The following is a 24354-nucleotide window of genomic DNA, read 5'->3' as shown; positions in this document are numbered from 1 at the left end:
ATTTAAGTTTCCAGTTGGAAGCCATCAGCTTTGGAAGAGCTGGTTAAGTATTTTAATGAGGTGTTGGCTTAGAGCTCCAGTTTTAATACTCGAAAGGAATAACAATTGATAACTACCAGCCTCCAAAGCTACATGACACACATTACTATTCAAGAACATAAACAGGATTATTTAATGTTACAAACCAGAATTAGACTTTTCATTCCCTGGGACTGTAAAATTATTTCAATATGGATTATCTCTAAATTTTCTAGACATTATCAACATTATCAATTCTATTCAATGCAAAAGCTTCCAGCTGTGTCAGTTAAGACTGCAATTAAGAAAAAATTGTGCCAATTAACCGAAGAGCCTCACAAGATAAAGGTGATACTAAGGTCTTTCTGAAGTACACATCCCAGTTAATACAAGACTCCTGTTTAATTGTCTGGCAATGAAGTGCATTCTATTACTTGGCGTTCCTGCTTACTTGGAATTGTACAATCAGAACTACTCCACAGTAGGTTAGGCATGGATTTTACGTTAGTCATCACAACATAAATAACGCACCTTACACCCCAAGTATCGATGCAGCAGATTATACACACAACCAGAGAAGAATGCTTTGAATTTTTATCTCAACAGTTATGAAGCAGGAGAAAATCTTGATAGGATAACCTTCCATAAAGATCAGGTTCCTTACAAGCAGATAGCTTCCTCTTGCAGTGAAAATAAGTGGTTCAGAATGTCCTTGTCCTGTCTTTACCACAAAGATGTAGGCTTGGTTCCTAAAGCGAGGTGTAGACACTTCTTTCCCCCAAACCTAATCTAATCCCTGGTGTTCAGGACACCAAAAGAATTTCTTTGCAGAGTTCTTTTCCACACCTATTAGCTTCTACAACCACAGTTCTTCTTCCAGTTCCTCATATATATGTGTTTAGAATACAGCATATTTGATTTAAGCCTGTCGGATTTGATTTTTTTTTTTCAAACACAATGCAGAGAACAGGCCTATTGCCCTGCTACAAGCCAACTTTGGCCTCTCTCCGAGAACATACACCCTCTTGAACCTCTCCCCTTCACCCAGATCAGCACATAATCCTCCAAACACATTTCAGCAAGAATGACAAAACTCAAACTCAGCTATAACTTTTAAAGTAGATGGCTTCTTGCAAATACCTGTATGCTGTATTAAAAGATGCACTTTTTTTTCCCCCTAAACCATCTTGTCCTTATTCCACAGGCTATGCTTTCCTCTGCCCACCTTTAGAGTTGGCCATCTTACTACCTTTTTTGCCAGCTTGACTATCTTCCTGAGATGGTCTGACTGGTATAGACCTAATTAAACTCTTGAACTCAACTTGGATTTAATCTCCACTTTTATTTAACTTTGAAGTGCACTGCTTTTATTTAAGACTTGAAGGGTTGAGGGCGTTAGAGATGGGGAGACACTAGTATGTTTTTCTAATTTTATCAGCTGATTTTTTTAAAAAGACATAATCTTTATTTTATGAAACTTGTGTGTCTTTCCAATATATGGACTGGACGTGCAGTCAGTGAATAGGTAAGTACCTGAACTTGCTTCATTTGTTTCTGAGGCAGAAGAGGCAAGAATCTGCCATCGTGCTATAAAACCTCAAACGGAAAACTGAAACTCAGGTACAGTTCTCCTTCCTTAAAGGGAAAAAAAGAAAAAAGAAAAAACATTCATCTGATGATGACCAGGAAAGAGACTAGCAATTTGTGGTGAGCTAAAGTCAGTATAAAACATTCAGATACAGATCAACTTCCTGAATTGTACCTCCTACTGTCCCAATTGTCAAAATGAAAACCTACATGTTCCCAGAAGTGCAGTTCTTCACAAAACCTGAAATATGTCCTGTCCTACCCCCTCACCTCCAATGAACAGAGGCTAATCAATGGTTAAAACAAACATTGGTAAGAATGTAGTCTGGGTTAGACTACTATAAAACATGCTTTAGCTAGGTATAAAAGCCTGGTGATAAATTCTCTGTAAAACGAGATGTAAGAACAGTCCTTGCCCTGAAAACACTAAAGCAAGTGGATGTGTATCTTCACAAAGTTAAGCTGAACTAGAAGACAGCATTAAACACCTGAGCTTGCCATCTGCCTCTCTGCCAGGGTGCTACCACCTCCACCACAGAGTCAGCAGAATACTTTATGCAAGCACTATCTTATCATTCAGGCAAAAATTCAGACAAGTTAGCTCAGATCACCAATTTAAATTATTAAGCTTATCTAGTTCATTTTGCCTGAAGCAGGTTACAGGACACTCACATCATCCTTCTGGATGCCTTGCAAAAGGCAGCACTTACCAAGGGTGAGAGGATTAGGAGACGCTACAAGGGGGAAACAAACATCCAATTACCGCTTTATGTATCAAATGAAAATTTCCGCAGCAACCACTGACGCAATCATCCCAATTTTCAGGGATAAAGTTTAATTTAATTAAAAAAAGACGCATAAAATGTTAATTTGAGCTTGTTACAAAAGGTAATTAATCTGCCTGTTTCAAAAAACTGATAGGCCATAAATGAAATAAAGAACTATAGTAGATTAAAGTGTTAGATTTTGTGCTTTTCTGTTGATATTTTGGGGCTACACATTTACCCATTTCTGCAGGTAAGAAATGAAGGTGAATTCTACCCGAGCTGTTCAAATACCTCTGCATTCAAACAAAATGTTGAATTTTAACTAAAAATAGTAATAATAATGCAAAAGTAATGATGAATGCCTAAAAAAGCCCCCCCCAAACCAATGAAGTTTGCAAGCATCTATTCTGCCTCATTTTTCAAGGTTTATTTTTATTATTATGCATCAGGAATGAATGCGCTCCATACAGTTCAAAGACATGCAATCCCCTTCCCTTTCACCGTATAAACAAGATAATTTAAAAGACCTGGTTCAAATTCCAGATGACGGTTATTCACCAACAACTAATCCAGGCTGTGAGTTAACCACGCCACAGAGAGATCGCCTTGGCAGCTTGGACGCGGGACTGCAGACAGGCAGCTGGCGCAGCTCTATCGCTTCCATGGCTAACCTGTGCTCACAAACACTGCGTAACACAGCCGAGGGGTCCCGGCTGTGGCCAACTCAGGTGTTACTTTGCTGCCGGCTTAAAATTGGAAGCATACTACAGATGCAACGAACTGCCTTTGAGCAGTCAGCTTGAGGGCAGCGCTGGTTGCGCTGCGCGTGATGTGGACCTCACGTGGACCTTACGGAGCCACCCGGCTGCGCCCACAGCGCGCTGCTCAGCATTCCTCGTGCCAGGAGCGAGGAATCCACGCAGCACAAACGCAGCGAGGCCGCTAGGCCCATTGCTATGGATTGTAACACGCAGGACATGTACTGTCCAGATTCTTCCATAATCTCGAATTCCAGCCTCACGTATATCCCTGGCAGTGGTGAATTCACTGTATATGAGTCATGAATCAGTCCACACTCTCTCTAACAAGAACATGAATTTAATAACATTAGAGGTGAAGTTTCCAACATGCAGCACTTCAATCAATTTCTAATTATGTAAGCCAAGTTACTCTTCTGAATAAAGAACACTGATTTAGCACACCATAGTAGTTCCTAAGTTTCAGATGTGTGCATGTGTGTGTAGTTTCTTGCCATTTTCTCTCCAGCTAAAGGACAGAATTTGCTGGTTTCTATTTTGTCCAACTATGTGTTAACTAAAAGCATTTCCTCTTACAAGCTTAACATATAAACCAAACTTCTATTGTCATATACTTCAGTAATCATTGTTAAAAAAACGATTTACACACACATTTAACTGTTTACATTTTACACACACATTTAACTTTTAAACACTGCAATGTCATAGAACTTATTGGCAACCCAAGTATTACCAAAATGCACATTCAAAGATATATAAATGATGAGAGCAAAGCAAACTGCAAAGATCAGAATCCGTGCTAGGACAGTCAGGTGAAGGCAGGTAATCAAAACAAACTCACTATCACACCTTGGAACACTTAACCTACCAGTTTCTTAACTGTAAACTTCCTAATACAAATTGATTTCTAAATATTTGAAAGAAAAATACACGACATACCACAAAGATGATGTCACAAAGTGAATTGAAAATTCTTGGAATATCACTGAAGAATATAGTCACACTGTACACAGATACGTGTCTTCAAAGCCATTCTATGTCAAAACCCTAGTTCTCTCAGTAGTAACACTGTGCAACTCCACAAGAAGTTGCTTCTGAGTAAGTACGAGCATGCAGGGTCAGCTTACTGCCCTTCAGGGAACACCACAAAGCAAATCTGCTCTCATACAGTGGTGGGGGGCCTCAGGGCAGGAGGCAGGGAAGATGCCAGAGGACCGTTGATAATTTTGCACAGCTCTTTCTACTTACATACTACTCCAGGTTTATAGTACGACAAATATGAGCAAGAAACACCTGCACATATCTGGAAGCTTTCTGTTAAGCGCTAAAACTGCAAACTTCTTTCTCTCCTCTCCCACTTCTGTCTTAATCCCCTCCCTCTCCCAGCCACACGCTCCTCCTCCATCTCTTGAGTTGACTGTGGCACCTGACTACAACACGACCCAAATCAATTGTCACAGAACAAGAATTAACCAAAAACACATCTGCTGCTGGATGAGGAGATTGGGACTGGCTTGCTGATCATGTGCTCGGATGAGCGCTAGGCCTAGCACAAGCAACACGAAAGGAGCACGTACTCCTTTTAGCATTGGCAAGTCTTCAGCTTAGTTCATTTCTACTGTTTATATGCAGGTAAAAGAAGAAGTAAGAAAGTGCAGTGCAGAAGAGGATATGACTGAAGATTTCCCCAATAACCTAATTCAGCTGAAACGAGACATCACTAGCAACCGTTAGATATTTAATTTGGGTATCTTACCTTTCATCAGCAGAACAAAAGTCAACATTTCAACAAGTACTGTATTTCACCATCTGAAATACGGCTTTAGATACAATTTCAGGGGAATGATGGCTGTTTGCTGTGTTCAGAGAGCCAGCTCTGGAACAACTGGTATTCCACAGAACCCTTGAAAGCATCTAGAATAAGTGGCTAATGAACATTTCAGCCGAAGGCTTTATAGGACATGTTAAAGCTTTCACATACCGCGGAAGAGAACTTGGACTCTGAAACGTACTATGACAGTATTTGTATCTACCTGTGTAGGAGGGATTACCCTCTCTAAATATTTCAATGAGTTCTGAATGTCAATGCCTCTTAAATGCCAGCAGTCATTGGGTTCAGCTGATCAAAATTTAGTCCATTTATTTGTGAAACAAACAGCTAGAATAACCCTTCTTGTTTCAGATTACTACTTCAGTAAGAAGGCCGACAACCTGCTCGTACAAAAATATCTGCTCATTTTCAGTATTTGCTCATTTTGTTGTCAGTCACTGAGGCTATTATCAATGGCTTGTCACCCTGACCTAGGGTGGTAGGACAATCAGTAAATTGACTCAGGGTCCTGTCTTTATAATAAGCTCATACCAAACCAAACTTAAATGAGGGGAGGTCTGGTATGAAATAGTTACAGTACCTGTGATAAATGAATGAAATGGCAAACTTCACACCATCTTTTCAGAGGCCAAGGCTGGTGCCTTCTCTGCTTGTACAAGAAAATTTTCACTTTCTGATCTGATAATTAAAAAAAAAAAAAGCAGCAGAATAAGCTAGAAATCAGGGACCTAAGATCGCAGAGGATGGATCAGATAATCCTAATAATTACTTTCTAGACCTAAACAATATGAAATGCTATTAATATAAACAGGTTTTTGGTGTTGGGGTTTTTTTGCTTAACAACAGATATTAGAAACAAGTAAAAAAAAAAAGAAAAAAGAAAGAGAAACCAAGAAGGGCAGCTAAGCACCAAAGTCCACTGACAGCTTGCAGGAGATAGATGCCTCATTTTTATTTGCATCCTTAAAAATTACTCCTGTGCCAAGGCTACAGCGTTGATCTGCCCTGTTTGCAGCCACTAGAAGCGAGAGACGAATACAATTGCAGTACTGCAAGACCTGGCATGCTAGGTAAAGGCACTGCTTTATTAGTGGCATTCCCATGCCTGAATCCTCAATAAGAGAAGAAAATCACTAATGGCAACTAACTCTGTATAAACACAAAGCACATTCGAATGACCAGCTGAAGCGCTCAAAGGAGACAGACATTAACCACCCTCACACCTGAAACACCTTCGTGTCCAACATCCACATTTGATAGTTCTTCCCTTGAATGTTGTTTTGTTAAAAATCAGAAGCTTAAAATAACAGTGCCTGGTGCAGTTATTGAACCTAAAAATAGCCCTCTAACAACTGTTTGATTTATTTCCCACTGTCATGCACTAAGACTTTTATCTTAGGTCAGAACAAAAGAATTCCAGACTCATGCCTGTGTTAGATACAGAGAGATTTTGAAATGACGAGGGACAGTAACTATTAATTATAAGTTGGAAGGTTATTTATGAAGGGCAGGAAAATGGGGGGGGAGAAGTCAAATTGCTTTCCAAGCATAAAAAGGAAAACTTTTTAAAAAATGGCCATTTTATCTTTGCTTCTCTCCCAAGACCAAAGGCAAAGGTCTTGCATTGTGACTCTATCACAACAAAATTATTTTTGTATCTATAAAATTAAAATGTTATTAATCTCCAAAATAATAAAATTACAAAATCTAAAATAAAAAAATTTCCAAAGTATCTGTCAATTCAACTGCATGATACATAAAATGCTACCTGACAGCAGCAGTTCAGTTGTTCTCCAGGTTAAAAATGTTTACAAACAAGAACGGCATGCCTGAAAGATCCCTGTAATAGATTCACCACAGTTGAGAGGTTTAGCAAGACGTGAGCAAATACAGTGATCATCATTTCAGGAATCGGACAAAGAAACCAACTCCTTAAAAACTGTGTTAACAGTTTCAGTTAATTATCTACTAGAACAAGAAAATAAAGTAGACCTTTAAAACAGCCTACCAAACCAACACTGGACTTTTCAGGAATGAGTCATTTTACCTACTATATGGGCCTGGACTTAAACAGAAAATCCCACCCGCCTTCTGACTGAGCCTAGTAGCACAAATACAGAAGTAGCAACGGGGCTGCCACCCTGTCAGGAAGGTGAGCTGCTGTTCCGCTAGTGCTGTACATAGTGGGTCATACAGTTCGTCTTTTCCAGGCTGTGGTCTGGGAGGTTGGAAATAATCATATATAAAGTTTTGTTGCTGTTGTTGCTAAATTACAGTTCTAACGAATTTAGGAGCTTTAGACATTGTTTCATTACAAGTTATTTTTATTACATCTCTTCTACAATATAAAAACTATTGTCTTTAAATTTAAAGCACTACTCCAATATAGAAGAAACTTTTTTTTAAAAAGTACTTTATCCCCCAGAGCTCAGATAAGGTTATGTAAACAAACACACACTTGTTAGCCTACAGAAACTAGGGAGTCTTTTGTCTAGGGGCTTTTTTTTTTTTTTTTTTTAAAACACTGACACATTTGGTAGGTACCAACAGGTTGAGCAACCTAATAATTCAGCTCTGTTTTCACTACCTACTATTACCTTCACAGTATCAAGACTATCTTTTGTCAAAGATAAATGAGGCTATTCCTTTTGACAACACATTTTTGCCACTGCCTCCAACAGCTGTAACCTGATAACAAAAAAAAATTAATTAAAAAATCAATGTTAATAGCCAAGTCAACCCCACAAATTTTTGTCCATTTAGAATTAAAAACAGTGACTGCACATCATCTTGTTTCTTATGCTTTGCTATCTCTCCTCTTCTTGACAGTACAAAAGACAGTACAAAACGCATATCATGCATACTTAGAATCTAGTTAAACTGTAGAATATGGCAGCATCCAAGCATCCACAATTATCTGCATTGATAGAAATGGATCATAATTTATCAGTCAGTTTGCTTATGCAAAGTAAGTATTACAAATCACACACATGATGAGAGGAGTGTGTGCAGAAGGTATCTAGGAGATAAAAATCTATGTGAATCTAAAACAGAAAACATATGCTTTTAACCTAGCAAAAAATCAAACCCCACAGCTGTCTTCAAGAAACTACAGCATGTCAAATTCAGTTTCGCTTATGCTTAGAAGATCTTCCTTGGAAGGGCTGTAGCTATTTTTTCTTCCAATTTAAGCTTTTTCTAAAGATGGGCTAGAAAAGCACTAAGTCTGCACATCTACATCTTTGACTAGTATTTCAGAGAGAAAATAACTTCATCCGAGAAGCTTGTGAGGAACATACTCAGATCAATGGCTTCTCTGCTACCTATGCTCTTCCTCCCCACCGTGACTGCAGTTTGTTACTTGCATTAAAGGCACAGATGAGAGTCAACCTAAGAAAAGAAATTTCAAAGGCTGTAATGTTTTATATCCCATTACTCTAAGTGTCACATACAAAACCAAGCTAGTATAAATAGCCCTCTACTACATGCAGGGGAACTAAAATGAGATCTTGCATATTGGATGTCTAGTATGAGTGATCGTATCTGTGAAAACCACTGTAAAACAGGTACTGCATCACGAGTGGCAAAAATCCCTTCAAGGGGAGAATCCAGCAGGGAGAAGATTGCAGAAACTTATATTAGGTTGTCAGGTACTGTGCAGTATGTGGGCATCTGAACCAAGGGAATAGCCCACACAAGCAAGCATAAGAGGAACCCGACATAAAACACAGAAAATCTTCTATGTGACAAACCCAAGGACAGGAATCATTTGGCTCCTGATAGATACATGGCTACCTAAACTAGATAACTTTATTTCTTGAATAAAATGCTTTAACAGTCAGGTAACATCTAAAGCTATATAGTCATTCGTCTTGTCTGCTTATGTTTCTGGAATAGTAAAAAAAAAAAAAAAAAGGCTCATTAACCAAATCTTTAGCTACCACTAGGTACTGATTAGCTCAGCACTCCTTTAGCTCTCTTTTGACATGTTTTGCAAAGCTAGTGATTGTGAGCGTGAAGGGGCTGAGTGGTGAACAGAACCTGACTCTGAATTTGTTTCTCGGCAGCTGTCTCAGCTGCGCTGCCAGAACGCAAAATGCAGTGACACCCTACACCCAATTAACTGTTAGTTAGCCATCTCTGCAACCATGAAATCAGAAACCACAAATGTGAAAGTGTATGCACAGAGCTTGCATCATAAAGAAAAGACTCTTTTGAGCAATATTCTATTTCTTTTCTTAACAGGTAGGCTAAAGTGCTCAAAAGCAAGTGCTTAAAGACTTGCATATACTTTGGAACATCTCAGCACGTGAACATGTGGTCTGATTTGCTAAAGAACTCAGTGTTCAGCACTTTGCAGTGGGGCATAAGTGTTCTCAATGGACGCTCAGAAATAAAAATTAGGCCTTTTATGGTTTGGGGGTTTGGTTTGGGGGGGGGTAAGATGTACAGGGAAATTCTTTATATTATTAGACCACATTAACTGTCTTATTACTGAATACAATGAAAAACTAATTTTATTTGGAATAAGAAAAGTTATTGGTGATTCAAGATGTGGCATTCTCTCTAAAGAACCAGGTTTGGAAATCATGATTACAGAGCGATCTCCAGCTTTCAGCTGAAGTAAGCATACTAAAATTTTCTATCTTTCAATTGCAACCCCCCCCCCCCCCAAAAAAAACCAAAATCCCCAAACAACCCAAACCTAAAAGCCAGAAAATCTCATTTGAGCTTTAAAAGTCTGCAAGCCCATTGCATTAAGGTCTGATTAGTAGTTACCTGCTGCTTAGGTTTGTCAGTATTGAAGGGAAAGGTAAGTGATCTTCATGGGAGGCAAAATAATTCTTAATTAGCATAATTAAAATATGGTTTAACGAGCATCCTACAAGACACACTTATGGAACTAGACAAAGACATAAAATTTTGACACAAGACAGGTGAGGTTATATGATCTCCTAATTTTTGCCTGACAACAAAATGGCATACAGCAGTAACACATACCATATGTAAGGCTGACACTGAAACACAGTCAAGACATTTTTAGATGGCTAACAAACTTCCACTTACCCAATTGCTGCAGCTTGTCAAAATTTATCCTGGCTCTGCAGTGGTAGAATTCACATCCCTTAGTTGAGGTAAACAACTGAACAGTGAAAATTCATTACAGTGATGCAAATACAGATTAGAGGCAGAAATTAAATAATTAAAAAATAAACAGATTCTGCTGAACTATCAAGTATGGAAGAGAAAGAAAGAGGTTAACAGGAACAAATGGGTTAAAAGCTTGATCTACCAAAGCTTATATCAAAGCTGCTGTACAATGCTTTAATTTACCAGTCTCCACTCTCTTTTGCTATTGCCTTAGACCACTAAGGGATTACCGATTTGTATTCCCATGATGCCTGCAAGACTACCTCCGTCAATGTCAGTTTTCCAACACATCTGAGACACTGTTGTTACCAGGCTAGAATGACTTCATATGACAGCCCAGAGCAGGATGTAAGGAATATACCCTGACCTTCCTGATCTTCTCTGTTGGAAAGAATCCGCACAGTTCATGGGCTACTTACTTTCTTCTGCAGCGGCTGTCTAGGCCTCAGCTGGCTTACTCCACTTGCTTGGTAGATCATTAGCAAAGGACAGGAATAGTCAAAACAGCAAGCAGGTCTAAACTGTGTAGCATTGCTCTCTGGGGCACTGTGGAGTTGTCTGGTATCTCCTCACAAGAGATTAAAGTAGAAACTAGACAGGGAGAGCACTAACTCCACACATCTCATAGACAATAGTTTACCTACAAAACGACACCTTCCTTTTCAGAATTTTGTTTTGGTGATTTGCAGAACAGTTATTTGCTTTCAATAATGAAAACAACAGAATCAATGTCATATTTCTCCCCTCCCATTACACTAAAGTTCTGAGTTTCTTGACAGAAGTTCTCATCTTGCCAAGAACAAATAGATAGAAGGAATGACTAATTGGTCAATGATCTTTTCTGAAGATCCAGCTACCAGCTGCACTTCCTAAAAAGCAAAATGTCTCATCTTCAATCGTGTACATGTCTCAGTAATACATGTGGAAGTCAATGAAATATACACCAGTTAGAAGAGCAGACCCAGGAACCTACTACATCTACCAAAAGGAAAATCTATAATTAAACGCTGGTGAAATATTACAGCATTCCATATTGATGCTAGGCTAAAAAGCTAGTTTTAGAGGCTAGTTTCACTGTATGTTATTGAAAATGTACCACAGCAAATATGCCTAACTCGCTCATGTACACTTGTTATTACATGGCACCCAGAAGTGGGAACTATTTCATATCAATGTCACTTTTAATTAATAGACTGCTGACTGGTTTATAGCACCTGCATCTCTAACAGCTTCCTTTCTAGCCATGTTCTGTGGCCTTGTACCCTACGCAGCATACACGTATCACATGTGGTTACACCTCCCTACTTGATGACTTCTTTTAAAACGGACTACACTGTGCCTTTCCACAGGGGGAAAATGCAGAGCATTCCTTAGAAGCATCATTCCCTGAGTGCTAAGCATATAGCCCATTCCCTAACTTGCCTTATGAGAACTGCCACACCACAGATAAAACTGTAGCCTTACAAAAGCAACGTGCATGGACATTCAGGTGAAAAACCCCACAAATATCCTGCTCATGAAAATGAAACATAAGTTGAACTTTTGCACACTTGTTTTTACAAAATCAGAAGAGCAGAGGGCTAACTTAACTGATGACACTCCACATTCTTAAGCAAAAAAAAAGGAGTTACCAATGGACAGATGTAATACTGAGCATTCAAACAGAAAGTAAAGGCTCTACCTTTCTTTAGACAAGCGCTGGAGGCACCACACATGATCTTTCAGTGAGCTTATTCTTTGGAAAGGGGACTGCTCATTTCCAAACATACCATGTTCTGTTGTGTGATCACAGATCAGTGTCCTCAACTACCTCCAAACCTGACAGCTGAGCAACAGGGTACTGGTTTTTGTCTTTGGGTAAGACAGCATTTCAAAAACAAATGCAAACAAGACTACAGGGTATGAAATACCATAAAGCTAAATTCAGGGACTTGTCAGAAACAGCAGGTCAAGTTACTCAGCAGCACAAAGGGCCTCTGTGTTTAAGAACCTGTCTTTTAAAGAGATACCATGTGTATCTTCCCTGCAACTCAACTGCTGTTTGTAGGTTGGACTTTGTTACCAAAGCAAAGACACTGCTTGCTACCCCACTGTCAAACCAATCTGATAATTGGGCTGGAGATGGAAGGAGGGGTGAACCATTACCAATTTGCCTAGCACATAAGAATTTAATTGAAGTAAAAGACTGCTTTTCCTCTGTTCCAAACCACAAAGCAGTAGACAGGAGATTCAGAGATCCCCTTCTTCCATATTTCTACTATCCAGTGCCTCCAGCTGTCTTAAATACCTGGAAGGTGGGACCAGAGTTCAGTTCCACAGCACCAGCTTTTCTAACTTGCATTAATTCTTAACCTCTCCCCTTTCCTTACAGTGCAAGGCTACTTGCCAGTATCATCTGCATTAGCTGTCCAACCCCCTCCATCTCAGCAGAGGAAACTCAGTAATACCAGCGTTAACCGCTTATGATTCAGCAGTCCACAATATGGTATGAGTTACGCTGTGCTATATGCGGTAGATTTCCAGTAATCCCTTTACTGTAGCCTTGTGCATCAAAATGGATGTTGAGAAACTGCCGTAAATGCTAATAAAATTTGTTCATGGTCTCCTAAGTCCTCTTTAAAACTCTGTACAGAGAAATTCAGACATTTTACTTAGCTACACTGTACAGCTGGCACTGCAGAATGGTTTACAGAAAGGCAGAGGAAAACAAAATACAGAGCCTCTTCCTGGCAGATATAGGTCACAACTAAACGACTAAACAAAAAATGCTTGGTTTAACCAAGTTCTATTGCACAAACCGGAGCAAAAGATTCAGGATGTCACCTTAACGCCTGCAGTGGAGGAGGGGGATGAGGAAAGAGCATATTAAAAATAAAAGCAGAGGAAGTGCTACAAATGCTTCCACTGTATCTAACATCTCCGCGGATTGGCTGCGAGAGCTGTTGCTACACAAACTCTGCCTGCTCCTACCACACATCATCAGCCCCGCTCCCTGTTACAACAGACTACCACAGCAGCATGGCAAGCTTCACTGAATCAGAATTCCCAATGACCGTCCCCTCTCAGGCTAAGAGGAAAAGTAACGAGTTTGCCTGAGAACGTACAACTCCCCTGAAATTCAGCTGCAAACGGGCAGAAAACCTCAGCCTGTAGATGGTTCATGCGAAGCCACGCAAACTTCTGTTACAGTAGTTCTCGTTTCCAGAGCAACAGAACATGGTTCAAATTCCTGCTGGTGTATTGTCCGATAAAAATCTTTTAAAGCTGCGTGATCATTGTAAGAAGGAAAGGAGAGGGACCAAGGTGAGGCAATTTCAAAAGGTACTAAGCTGAAAGCAGAAAGGAAATTGAACTCCCTCCTAAAAGAAAACAAGCCATGGGTTTACAATTAAAAAACACCCTTAAAGGTTTGGGGTTTTTTTTCTTAATTAAAAAAACAGTTTTCCCTTTTTATATGATCTGTGTATTAAAATCAGCACTGACAAGACTGTACCTGAGGGTCTAAAAATCTCACCTGTCCCAGCATTAACTCTTTTTATTGGAAATCAAGGGTGTGCCTTAGCCCAGGAAAAAGTGATGCAAAAATAGCTGCTGCTTAAGATATGAAATGGAAATGCTAACATACTACCTCTTCAGCTCCTATTCTAACACAGAGCAATATTGAATTTGGAACAAACCCCAGAAACTTAATAAAACGAACAACAATGTTCTGAGAACTAATATGCTTGAGCAAGCCCTGCACGGGCCATGGGATTCAGCAGTACACTTTGATCATAAAAAAAGTAATATTAAAGTGAATGATCCCAAGCAACAGGCCAAACTACTGAGAAAATCCTCCATGTATAATTAAAAAGAATAAGTTAATAAGGTTGTCTGATCAATTCAGATCCATCAGTGGTATGTATAATTGTTACAGCTTTAGGTGTCATCTTCAAAAACAGCATTAATGTGAAAGACCTTGCATGCAAATTTCAGCAGTAAGTGGGACTTCTCCCAACACTAAAACCTGATTCGTTTGTGGTGAATGGGAAAATTCTTCTCCAATTACAAAAAGTAATTGGCTAAGAAGTCACAAGCCCTTGGTCATGAGAGTCAGTTACACATGGAAACTCTAAGATATGCACATCTGGGTTTTGCAACATACCTGTTAGCCATAAAATAAATAATTGCATGTACGAACATGTTACCGGTAAGCTGAATTCTGCAGTTCTGCCTAATGCAAAATATTCAACAGAATTTTATTTCCTTGGAAGTTGTGTTTGTACATAAAGCATGGTTTGTACTCCACCAATGCAAAAGAAAAGAAAAAAAAAGGGGGGGGGGGGAAGGTGGTGACATACGCAAACAGCAAATCAGTGAGGTAGTTCCATCTAGCCCTTCTGCTTCCTTACCGCACCCAGAGGACAGGCAGAGAAAGGAATGCTGGCACATGCCTCAGCTGCTTCCCTGCGCAGTCAGGTGGCCATGGCTGCACAGACAGGCCACTGCAGCAACTCCCCTATGACCTAAGAAATTCAGGCACTTCTGAAGACAGAATCCAGTTATAAACATGGAACTGAAGAACAGAGGCCGGTGATATCTTATTTCAACAATAATAAGAGAGAGTAGTTTGTCCACCGCCTAAAATTTAATGCTGCAGGTGATGGCATTGTTAATATTACATTTAAACACACTAATATTTCTTCAGATTATTTGTTTTGGGTGAGAATTTTATATAGAAGTTATTGGTTTTGACAGGTGTACGAACAATTATTTACCTACTCTTTTGAACAAGTAACTTTACCTTGATTTCTTTGCAATAGGGGCTGTAATATCTTCACCCAGTGGTTGCTCTTGTAAGGACCGCCATGAATGAAGTCACAACTGCTTTCATGTCAATACTATCATTTAATTAAGCAGTACAGTCACCCCCTCTCATTTAAGTTGTGGTTAAGAGCCCTGTGGCTGGGGGTTGTCCTGCTTTCAGCTGGATAGAGTTAATTTTCTTTCTAGTAGCTGGTATAGTGCTGTGTTTGGGATTTAGTAGGAGAAAAATGTTGATAACACACTGATGTTTTCAGTTGTTGCCAAGCAGTGTTTATACCAAGTCAAGGATTTTTCAGCTTCTCATGCCCAGCCAGCAAGAAGGCTGGACGCGCACAAGAAGGCTGGAGGCGCACAAGAAGCTGGGAGGGGACACAGCCAGGGCAGCTGACCCAAACTGGCCAAAGGGGTATTCCATACCATGGGACGTCATACCCAGTATATAAACTGGGGGGAGTTGGCCTGGGGGTGGAGATTGCTGCTTGTGAACTAACTGGGCATTGGTCAGCGAGTGGTGAGTGATTGCATTGTGCATCACTTGTTTTGTATATTCCAATCCTTTTATTATTATTATTGTCATTTTATTATTGTTACTATTACCATTAGTAGTTTCTTCCTTTCTGTCTTATTAAACTGTTCTTATCTCAACCCACAAGTTTTACCTTTTTTTTCTGAGTCTCTCCCCCATCCCACTGGGTGGGGGGGAGTGAGCGAGCGGCTGCATGCTGCTTAGCTGCTGGCTGGGGTTAAACCACGACAGGGGTTGAGTGGAAGTAGGAAGGGATATCTTCTCCAGGGAATAAGAGCCCAACTTAAGTTCACACATAAAAATTAATCCCCAACTGCCTTCAAAAAACAAGAAAGTCATCTTTAACTCAACAGGAACTTGCTTCCTTCCCAGAAAGTATTTATGGCCTATTGTCTACTTTTACCCTGTCTCAGCAACAGGTATGTCCATCCCTTTATACACTGTCTAGGCAGTGAGTACAATTCTTAGCCTCATAAGAATTCCTTTTTGCAAAGCAATCTTCATTCAGTTGCTTGCTGAGGTCTCTGCCTCGCTGCCGATTTTGAGCTTTCTAATGTAAAGCCTGTTTTAGCCTGTGACTCCTTAAAGCTTACACTGTGAAAAGACTGGTTTATAATTTCTTAGTACAAACTGCAAACAAAATAAATAGGCTACCTAATTAAACATTAACTTTAGGAAAGACTTATTTCAGTGTGTTCTGAACTGCCTTAATCAACTATCATGTACCTTGGTTTAAAGCAGTATCCTACTAACCCACAATAACATCCTCCTTGAAAATACACAGATTTTAAGTTAATTCAAATTACTTACTGCATCTTACATGCCAGTTTCATCTCAAAGAAGCTAAAATGTACTTCTAAGGGGGGAAATGTTTTAATTTATGTACAAGCAGAAATTAAAACAAATAAGGCAAAAGAAACACTGTTAGATTTTTTTCTTTTAAACTACATGGCATAACTGTCAGGGTTAAAAAGCCAAATTTAATCAAACCCAAGCTCTAGACATATATTCTAACAAGGAGACCAACCAATTCACGCATGTCTTAACATCATATTCCTTTTTTTTTTTTAGGCATAAGAACCTTTTCAAGCCTGTAACATCTTTGTTCTTCCCTCTTTAAGGAAAACGACACAAAAAAATGCCTTTGCTTTTTTAACTGACAATATTCCTCAAGAATTCTTACAAGGGACAGGCCCCACTTTCTCCTTCTAAATAATTCTCATTTTCATGATGTTTTATACAATGAGGGAATAGATTATCTTCCATAGAAGAGGAATACTATAGGGCATCATTGTGGAAAGCAGCTGTATCATTCAGTTAGCTATATGGCACTTATATTTAACATTGCAAGGCATAAAATGAAAATAGAGAACAAAAGTCAGACTGCATTGTCTTCAATATTCTGAAAGTTAAATACAGTATGTTCTAGAGGTAGAAAAATAAAGATGGGGGGTGTCGAAGTTTTCTTAGAGTATCGTTTTGCAAAACCAAATTGCGTCAAAATACATGCATCTGAAATGAGGACTTGGGTTGAAAAGCAGAAATACTCTAATCACACATATTCTAATAAAACTGATGTTGAAAAAAGTTGTAATTCCCAGTAGAGCTGTTTCAAACACTGTAAATACTGCTCCTAAAAACATGGGGAGAATTAAACTTTAACAGGAAAGATACTGGCGAATATTGAGAAACTTCTCAAAGCATCAACTCATTCCTTTACAGAGATGAAAGCCGTGCATGGAAGGTTTATTATCTGCTGCTTCAGATGCGCTGGATCCTAACTGCTAACAGAAAATGCAAACCACAAATATATGGAAGAGGAGAAGGCACGTAGTATGGCTGGGAAGTGACAAAACTTTCCATGCCAAAGAACAGAGATTCCTTTGAAGGCATCGTTGGCTGGCAGAAAAAATTACAATCAAATACAAACTACTCTTTCGGCGTCTTTGCTCAGAAATCGGTCGGGGGGGCGCAACGCACCCACCAGCAAGTCGTGCTGGCCTGCCTGACCTCGGCGTAGCGCTGCCCTCAACCTGCCGGCCGAGCTGCCTCAGCCCCGGGGCGGCCCCGACCCCGACCCCGGCCCCGAGGGGCGCCGGTCCCGGCGGCAGCCCCGCACCCCGGAGGGGAAGGGGAAGGGGAAGGGAGCCGGGGGGAGCCGAGGGGCAGGGAAGGAGCCCGGCACAACCGGCCGGGAAGGAGGAAGGGAATTGCGGAAGCCAAACCCCAGCGCTAACCAGCGGGTCACGCCGTCGCACATCGGTTTTGTTGTTTTGTTTGGGGTTTTTTGGGGGGGGGGGCACCGAGAAGTTGTAAATCGTCGGTTCTCTCAGAGCCCGTTTGGTTCCTTGGTGCTACTACAGGCAGAGTGTCGGGGGGGGAGGAGGGGCAGTGAAATAAAAAATAAAGGGAACTGGATCTTCATCTCTCTGCCTGAATTCTAGCTGGCAAGCAGATTTTAAAACCGACCTAGGCCATACCTGCCCTTTGCGTAACTGCGGCACAGGACCACGGATCAGCTGCTCTTTCTCGCTACGTAATTCCCCTAAACCTCTAACACGCTACAAAGTGCACTGAGTTTGACAATTACAGTTAGATGCTTACTGCTTATCATCCATATTAGTTGTTAGTTTATGCTTTCATACTTCTTCTCAAAACAAAAACCAAAACAACACCCTCCCCTCCCCCAATACTGTTGGTCATATTAGCCAACACGTCAAAAGTTTCTGGATATAATGAGCAAATGCAGATTTAATATATTAACCTTGCCATAGTAATCTCCTAGCTGAGGATACCATTTCCACAATCAGATGTTTAAAACAAGGACCTTCTACATACCAATTATCTACACTGAGATTTTGGGCATATTTGCATTCAGAAAGTACTTGATGGCTAGTAAAAATCAAGCCCCAGTCTCCCGGCAGGAATTTTTTGGAATTTGTATCAGACTGTGTTAATCTGAATCTGAGACTGCCATTCTCCAGGACAAATGGATCAAATCTAAATATATTAATGCATAAGCAAATTAAACAAGAATGAATCTTCATTTTTGCTCAGCAATATCTTAAGTAAAACATGAAAATGTAATGCCTGTAAGACAACTGCAGTCTTCTTTTTTAGTGCAATCTGTGGCACCGGCACTTTTTGCAGAGAGCAAACTGTTAATCACCATCACAAGAAGTGTGTGTGTGGTTTGGTTTTTTTTTAAGGCACTGCTCTGCTCAAGTGTTTCACCTGCCTTGGGTGAAAGCAAGTTAGCAAGTTATATAGAATTACCACTTCTCAGCTGAATAATGGAAACTGATGGTGCAATGTAAAATGAATTACCTTAAGCCACTTTTGTGGTTAAGATTTACCACGTTATCTTGCATTGGACACAGGGTAACAACATGCACATGCTCACTACCATCTCTTCTGACAAACATCTGTTCTTTTAAATACAGTAACATCATCAGAAGCAGCTGGATAATACTTTTGTCTTTTCAAAGGTAACGTATATACCTAGGGCTTGGACACAGGACAACATCACCACCATTAAGGTACAGCCACGTAACAGCTGCTCTGTCTTAACCAACAGCAAGTAGGCCATTAGTCAGTAGCAAACATGGGCTAAAAACAAGTTTTCACTGGGGTCTTATGCTAATGCATTTTACCTTTCTGTTTCTAAGGAAATAAAACTCCATGCTGTTTCATTCAGTAACTAATTCAGTACTATGCTGACTAGCCAAAAATTTAAGTAGCTCGGTATCATGACCAAGCCCGCGAGAATTTAGGTCCTAATGATTTGAATGGTATTCTCACTCATCAGTCACATCAAAAAGTTATATTTCTATGCTACGGTGCAGTAAAATGACTGTAGCGGCCAGGCTAGGGCCAGCTTTCACTGCTTCAAGGTTTAGAAGCCTCTTGGCAAGCCTGGACACTTGTCAGGCTAGCTAGCCCACACTGAACTCTCTGTTACTATTTGAGTACTGTTGTACTCGGTCCAGCTGGATTAAAGCTAACTAGTGATACGCCTTCTGAACATAGCGCAGCTGTAGCCTCGGGCTCCTAGGACCTTTAGGGAGAATGTCCTCGCTCACAAGCTGAACAAGCTATTTTTGGATTATACAACATGCACGTTAATATACCTGGAGGAATGAAATGCTGATTTAAACCAGCACCTGCCTGCAGCAACAGCTTCCACAGTTGTTCCTAAAATGCTGTGCCGCTCAAATCATTTTTCAAAGGTGCTTCATGCATAAAGCTGCCTGGGGAAGAGAACGAGAGACCACGCACATGGAAGAGCGGCATTAGGTGCGGGAGGCGAAGAAAACTGCCAGCTATTGCGTAACGGAGAGCTGTCTTTTGCTTCTGGAAGCAACTGGTCTCTCCCTTTTCCTCCTCGTTTTGCCACCATCTTTCACACCCTCCCCCCCAGCGCCAGGTCTGAAAGCACACACCGCAGGCTGTCAGGGGAGCGGCGGGAGCGAGTCAGCAGCGGGGCGGGTGGCGGGCTCTGGTGCTTTCGGGGTCGGACAGCTGATACCGAACAACTCCGGGTCAGAAAGCCACGGCTGTCAATCTAAACGAGTTCCCCCATTACCCTGTGCGCAGGCACGCCTAGTCACTACACGGGTTGCTGAAAGGCAGGCGCGTTGTTTCCCCTACACAAGGGTGTCAGCAGACCGCAGGAGCGCAGAACTGCCTACCCCGAAATGCCTGCCGCAGAGCCGCCGGGTGACGAGAACTCCCTGCTTCGGAGAAGCCCACGCAGAGCTCGGCAGAAGCTAAAAGATCGGCAGCGGCAGCCCCGCCGGGAAGGAAAAACGCCCGCCAACGACAGCGCTAACGGCACGGCGCCTCACGTCGCGGCGGCGCGCCCTTCCCTCTCCCGGACGCCATCTTGCCCGGCCCCCTGCAGCAGCCCGCGGGCTCGGCCGGCGGCGGCCGGCGGCCCCCCAAGCCTGTGGCGCGGGTGCCACCCTCAGGCCGAGCCGTGACAGCCCCGGCGGAGGGACGGGCTTTCCATCCTCGTCTGGCACGGCACGGCACGGCCGGCGTGTCGCCGCTGCTGACAGACCTTGGTGTTGCCAGTGGAACCTTCTCGTATTTTCAGTACCTCAACTAGATGTGATGGCCCAGACGCCTGACTTGAAACGGCGCGGGGGAAGCCGTAGGCTTGTGAGGGGAGAGAGAGTATGTCAAAAGGCAAAGGGGGTGAAGGGGCAGACTGAACAAAGATACTAAACTTTAGTGTTTGCAGCATCCTCAAATAGGACAGACGAAACAGTATTATGAAAGAAACCTACTAAATTTTAAGGCATCAAAACGTGCCACCGTCATAATTTTGCAAAGACGTAAAAATCTTGTAAAAGGCAGTCAGGTATTCCTTTGGACGGTCATATCAGTTCAATAAAGGGATTTGATACAGCAGTCTTTATTCTTAAAATATTCCAAGGACCTCAGTAATCTGAGTGATTAGATTCCAGGAGAGCACTGATGGTTAGCAAAACAAGTCAGCCATTTTGTGTAAGCATCGATGCTGATCCATGCGTAAGTGCAGATTTACTAGAAAGAGGATTTTCTACTAATGTGCTACTGCGTAATATATTCTCTCCTGGCAAACTGGTACAAACATGTTCCTTTTTGTGGTAAACAGCTTAGTGCTCCTTCACCTCCTCCAGCTATCCTACATGAAAATCCATGCAGGCTGAAACGTGCAGCTGTACAAACCCTAGGGAAGTCAGAATAGGGCTGATAGCAGGTGCCCAGTACTTTTATTCCTTTGCTAATTTGGGGCTTTGATGTACCTGTTTCTTAGTTCAACGGCCATCAAAGTGGCCTGGAAAGATTAGTCTCGACTGAAACTCTATACTGCTGTAAATAGTAGGTCATTAGGTCTCGTGTATCTCTCTGCAATGCACGATGTCTAGCGGTTAACAGTCGTGAAGCTCTGGATCGCAGGAAAGCAGTGCATTAGAACATCAGTGCTACAGGAATTCTTAGGAGAAAATCAGAGTGTGCAGAAGTAGTAAGGCAGTATACTGCAAAATGTGGCATTTATTAAAACTAGAAATCAGAAAGAGAAAGGATCATGCGCCACAAAACCCAGTTCAATTTAAGGTCTTCACAAAGCAGCATGACACACCAAGGTATTTAAAAATTGAGTCTGATCTCACTGCTTTCAAAGATAAAGCCTGTTACCTATAAAGTTACCTTTTCATGTTTGCAAAAGAAAATGTAAAAGTAAGTAAATAATTTTTTTATATCTTGTTTTCAAACTTCCACAATGAATTCTAAAGACAGAAAAAAAATGAAAACATGACTCAGACAAACTTCAGAAGGCATAGAGAAGACAACAAAAAGAACAGAACTCCAGAAAAAATACAGTTTTTCTTCTTCATCTACTCAGCACTTTGGCTATTTGTATTTTGATCTTCTGTCCTCTAACTTGTCCCTCTGAAGACAAGACATTCAGCTTTCTTATCTCAATGGTGTATTTCCCCAGTCTTTGACTTGCCATTGAAATGCTGGTTTACCTGAAATAAACAAGTGATTCTCAGTGGAAGAGACTTGAACAAGCCTCCCCACTGCTGACCCTTCACCTCTACCAGTGCTCACAGTCATCTCCTAACACACCTGAGCTTCCCATCCTTCTGTGAGGGAAAGATTATGCAAAAGTCTAGGAAGGAGCAGGTAGGGTAGGGAAAACTGAAACCTTCTCTTGCTAGCTGCTTTCTTGAAGGCCTATGAGGATGTTTCATGGAGGAAAAAAAAGCAACACGAGGGAAGTATAGAGCAGAGGCCATTTACCATCAGAAACTTACTGTACCTGGGCTAGCTACAGGGCAGCCAAGGGAGCTGTTTCATCAGTCCCTGGGAGTCTTTGGCAATGGTGCTGCAGTACGGGCTTCAATCCAGAGGCAGGAGAAGTCACCTGGGCAGGTGAGCGCCCAGGCAGCAGGACATCTCCCCACCAAGCACCACTGAGTCCACTACTGAACCTGCCAGGACAAAAACCAGTGGGTGTCTCAGGCCCCACCAGAGCAGGTAAAAAGGAATGCCAAGTCCAGGACTGGAGAACCCAGGTCCGAAAAGCAATTCGGGAGCAGGATAGAAACCCGCAACTCCCAGAAGCCCTTCTGCAGTACTAGCGGGCTGACACTGCTGAAAAGGACTAGGGGCTTCCCAGGCTGCCTCCTTCAGCTGCTGCTTTTAGAGCGTCCTCAGCCATCTTCTTCTACCAGCCACCTTCCAAGCCAAGCGCCGGTGCTCAGGGTTTCCTTCTCAGCAGGCTTTCTGAGATTTTGCCCGGCCTTCTGTCACCAGGGCATTATGGAGCCCCGTTTGCTAGATGCCGACAGAGGCGAGCAGTGCCAGGGTACGAGCACCTCGGTTCAGAGCGAGGCCGTGCACAACCACAGCTCTTGGGGCAGCTCCCTTTGAGCTCCGTTGCTTGGGACTGCCTCGGTGCTCACATGGTGAACCCCCTGAAGAGCACTGCCTGCTCCGGCTGTGTCTAGACCTCACGTCTTCCCAGTCACAGCAGGCAAGAGCAGAAGGACAGAGTGCTGCCACCGAGTTCTCTTTTGGACCCTCTGTACCTCCTTTCCTTCCTCATTGCCTCTTTTTTGGCAGGAAAGCCCATCAGGTCTCCCAGGTTCCCCTGCCTTCCTCAGAGAGGACAGCTGCTCCCTACTGTAATGAAGCAACTCGCATGCTGCATCAAGGCCTGTCAGGAAGGCGCTCAATGCACACACCGTAAGACCACCTGTAGTTTGCCTGAAGAGCGGAGGGTTGTTCACATCCGTACAGCCAGCCCAGGGGATTCTCTTTGCGCTTTGGTCACCGTTATTCTTTGATTCAGCCTTCCAGCTCTGCGCCATCTCCCGCAGAGCTGTTCAGCCGTCACTCTGCAACCAAATCTCTTCTCCTTCCTGCACTAGAAAGGTACTTGCTGGTCTCCAACGGGAGGGAAATCCTTTTGGATGACTGACATTTCCCAGGCCCCCTGTTACCTTGCCGTAGAGCACGTGGGGGTTTTTTGCTCTAAAGGGCGTATGACGGGACTCAAGCCCTCAGTAACAGGTACTGCTCTGGCTCTCCTGAGCTCTGAGGAGCACGTTCCTGACCAGGTGTTTGCAGTCTCTCTTAAAAAGGATTTCTTGGCTTGTTCTGCAAGAAGGAAGCCTTCAGTTGGTGCAGCAGCAATCACGTTGGAGAACGGGACCCGGAGCTGGGGAACGGGGAAAGGCCTTTGGCTACTGTAGAAACATAAGCTGCAGAATTCTTCATGTCACAAAGACAGACGTGACACCGAAGTCAACTTTCCAAGAAAAGTAGCTTTGCCACTTTGCCCCAATTCTCACTAACCTGGGCAACGAGGATGGGAAATGGGTTACAGCCTTATCGAGAAGGAGGCAGAGTGGAAGCGTGTCAAAAGTCGCTGGGGCCGGGGCGCGTGATTTTGGGGGGCGAGCCGTGAGGGCCGTGCCGGCTGGGGGGGGCACAGCCCACATTGCCGGAGACGGGCAGTGGCGCCGACTGGGCCGTGCCGGGCCGGGCCGGGCCACCCTCCCGGCGGCGGGGGCAGAGAGCCGAAGCCCACGGCCATGGCGCGGGGCAGCCGGCCAAGGCCAGCCCGCGAGGAGGGAGGTCTGGGGAAGGTGCTGCCAACCGCCAGGGAGAAGACAACGCTCTGGGCCCAGCCCCTAAGGCTGCCCCGCAAGAAAGGGAGAGGTGGAGGAGGAGGAGGAAGCTGACGAATGAGCGTGGAATGTCCCAGCACAGAGATTAACGGCCAACTTTATTGTACGGGTGGAGGGGGATCAGGACCAGTGCTCGGGGATGGCGCACGGCTGGTCCCGTGGCGGCGTCCGGGCCGGCTGTAGGGATGTTGGGCCCGGCGTTGCAAGCGGGAGCGGTCTC

At 42.6% G+C, this 24354-nt stretch overlaps 1 long non-coding RNA gene across 3 annotated transcripts in view; it reads right to left on the bottom strand.

Moving 5' to 3' along the window:
* Positions 1 to 20481, bottom strand: part of LOC138681813 (uncharacterized) — a 34854-nt gene extending 14373 nt beyond the window's left edge. Inside the window, exons 1-2 of one of the 3 annotated variants that reach the window (XR_011322004.1) lie at positions 20136 to 20481; positions 19575 to 19694 (exon numbers count right to left, since the gene is read on the bottom strand). This is a non-coding gene — a long non-coding RNA (uncharacterized lncRNA). Of the gene's footprint in view, positions 1 to 1551; positions 3768 to 19574; positions 19695 to 20135 lie in introns of those variants that run through there. The other 2 variants (XR_011322002.1, XR_011322003.1) reach the window with 2 other exon arrangements.
* Positions 20482 to 24354: the final 3873 nt, after the last annotated feature.

This window comes from Haliaeetus albicilla, chromosome 24, assembly GCF_947461875.1.
Source record: "Haliaeetus albicilla chromosome 24, bHalAlb1.1, whole genome shotgun sequence".
NCBI lineage: Eukaryota > Metazoa > Chordata > Aves > Accipitriformes > Accipitridae > Haliaeetus > Haliaeetus albicilla.
This window is presented reverse-complemented; position numbering and strand designations above follow the sequence as displayed.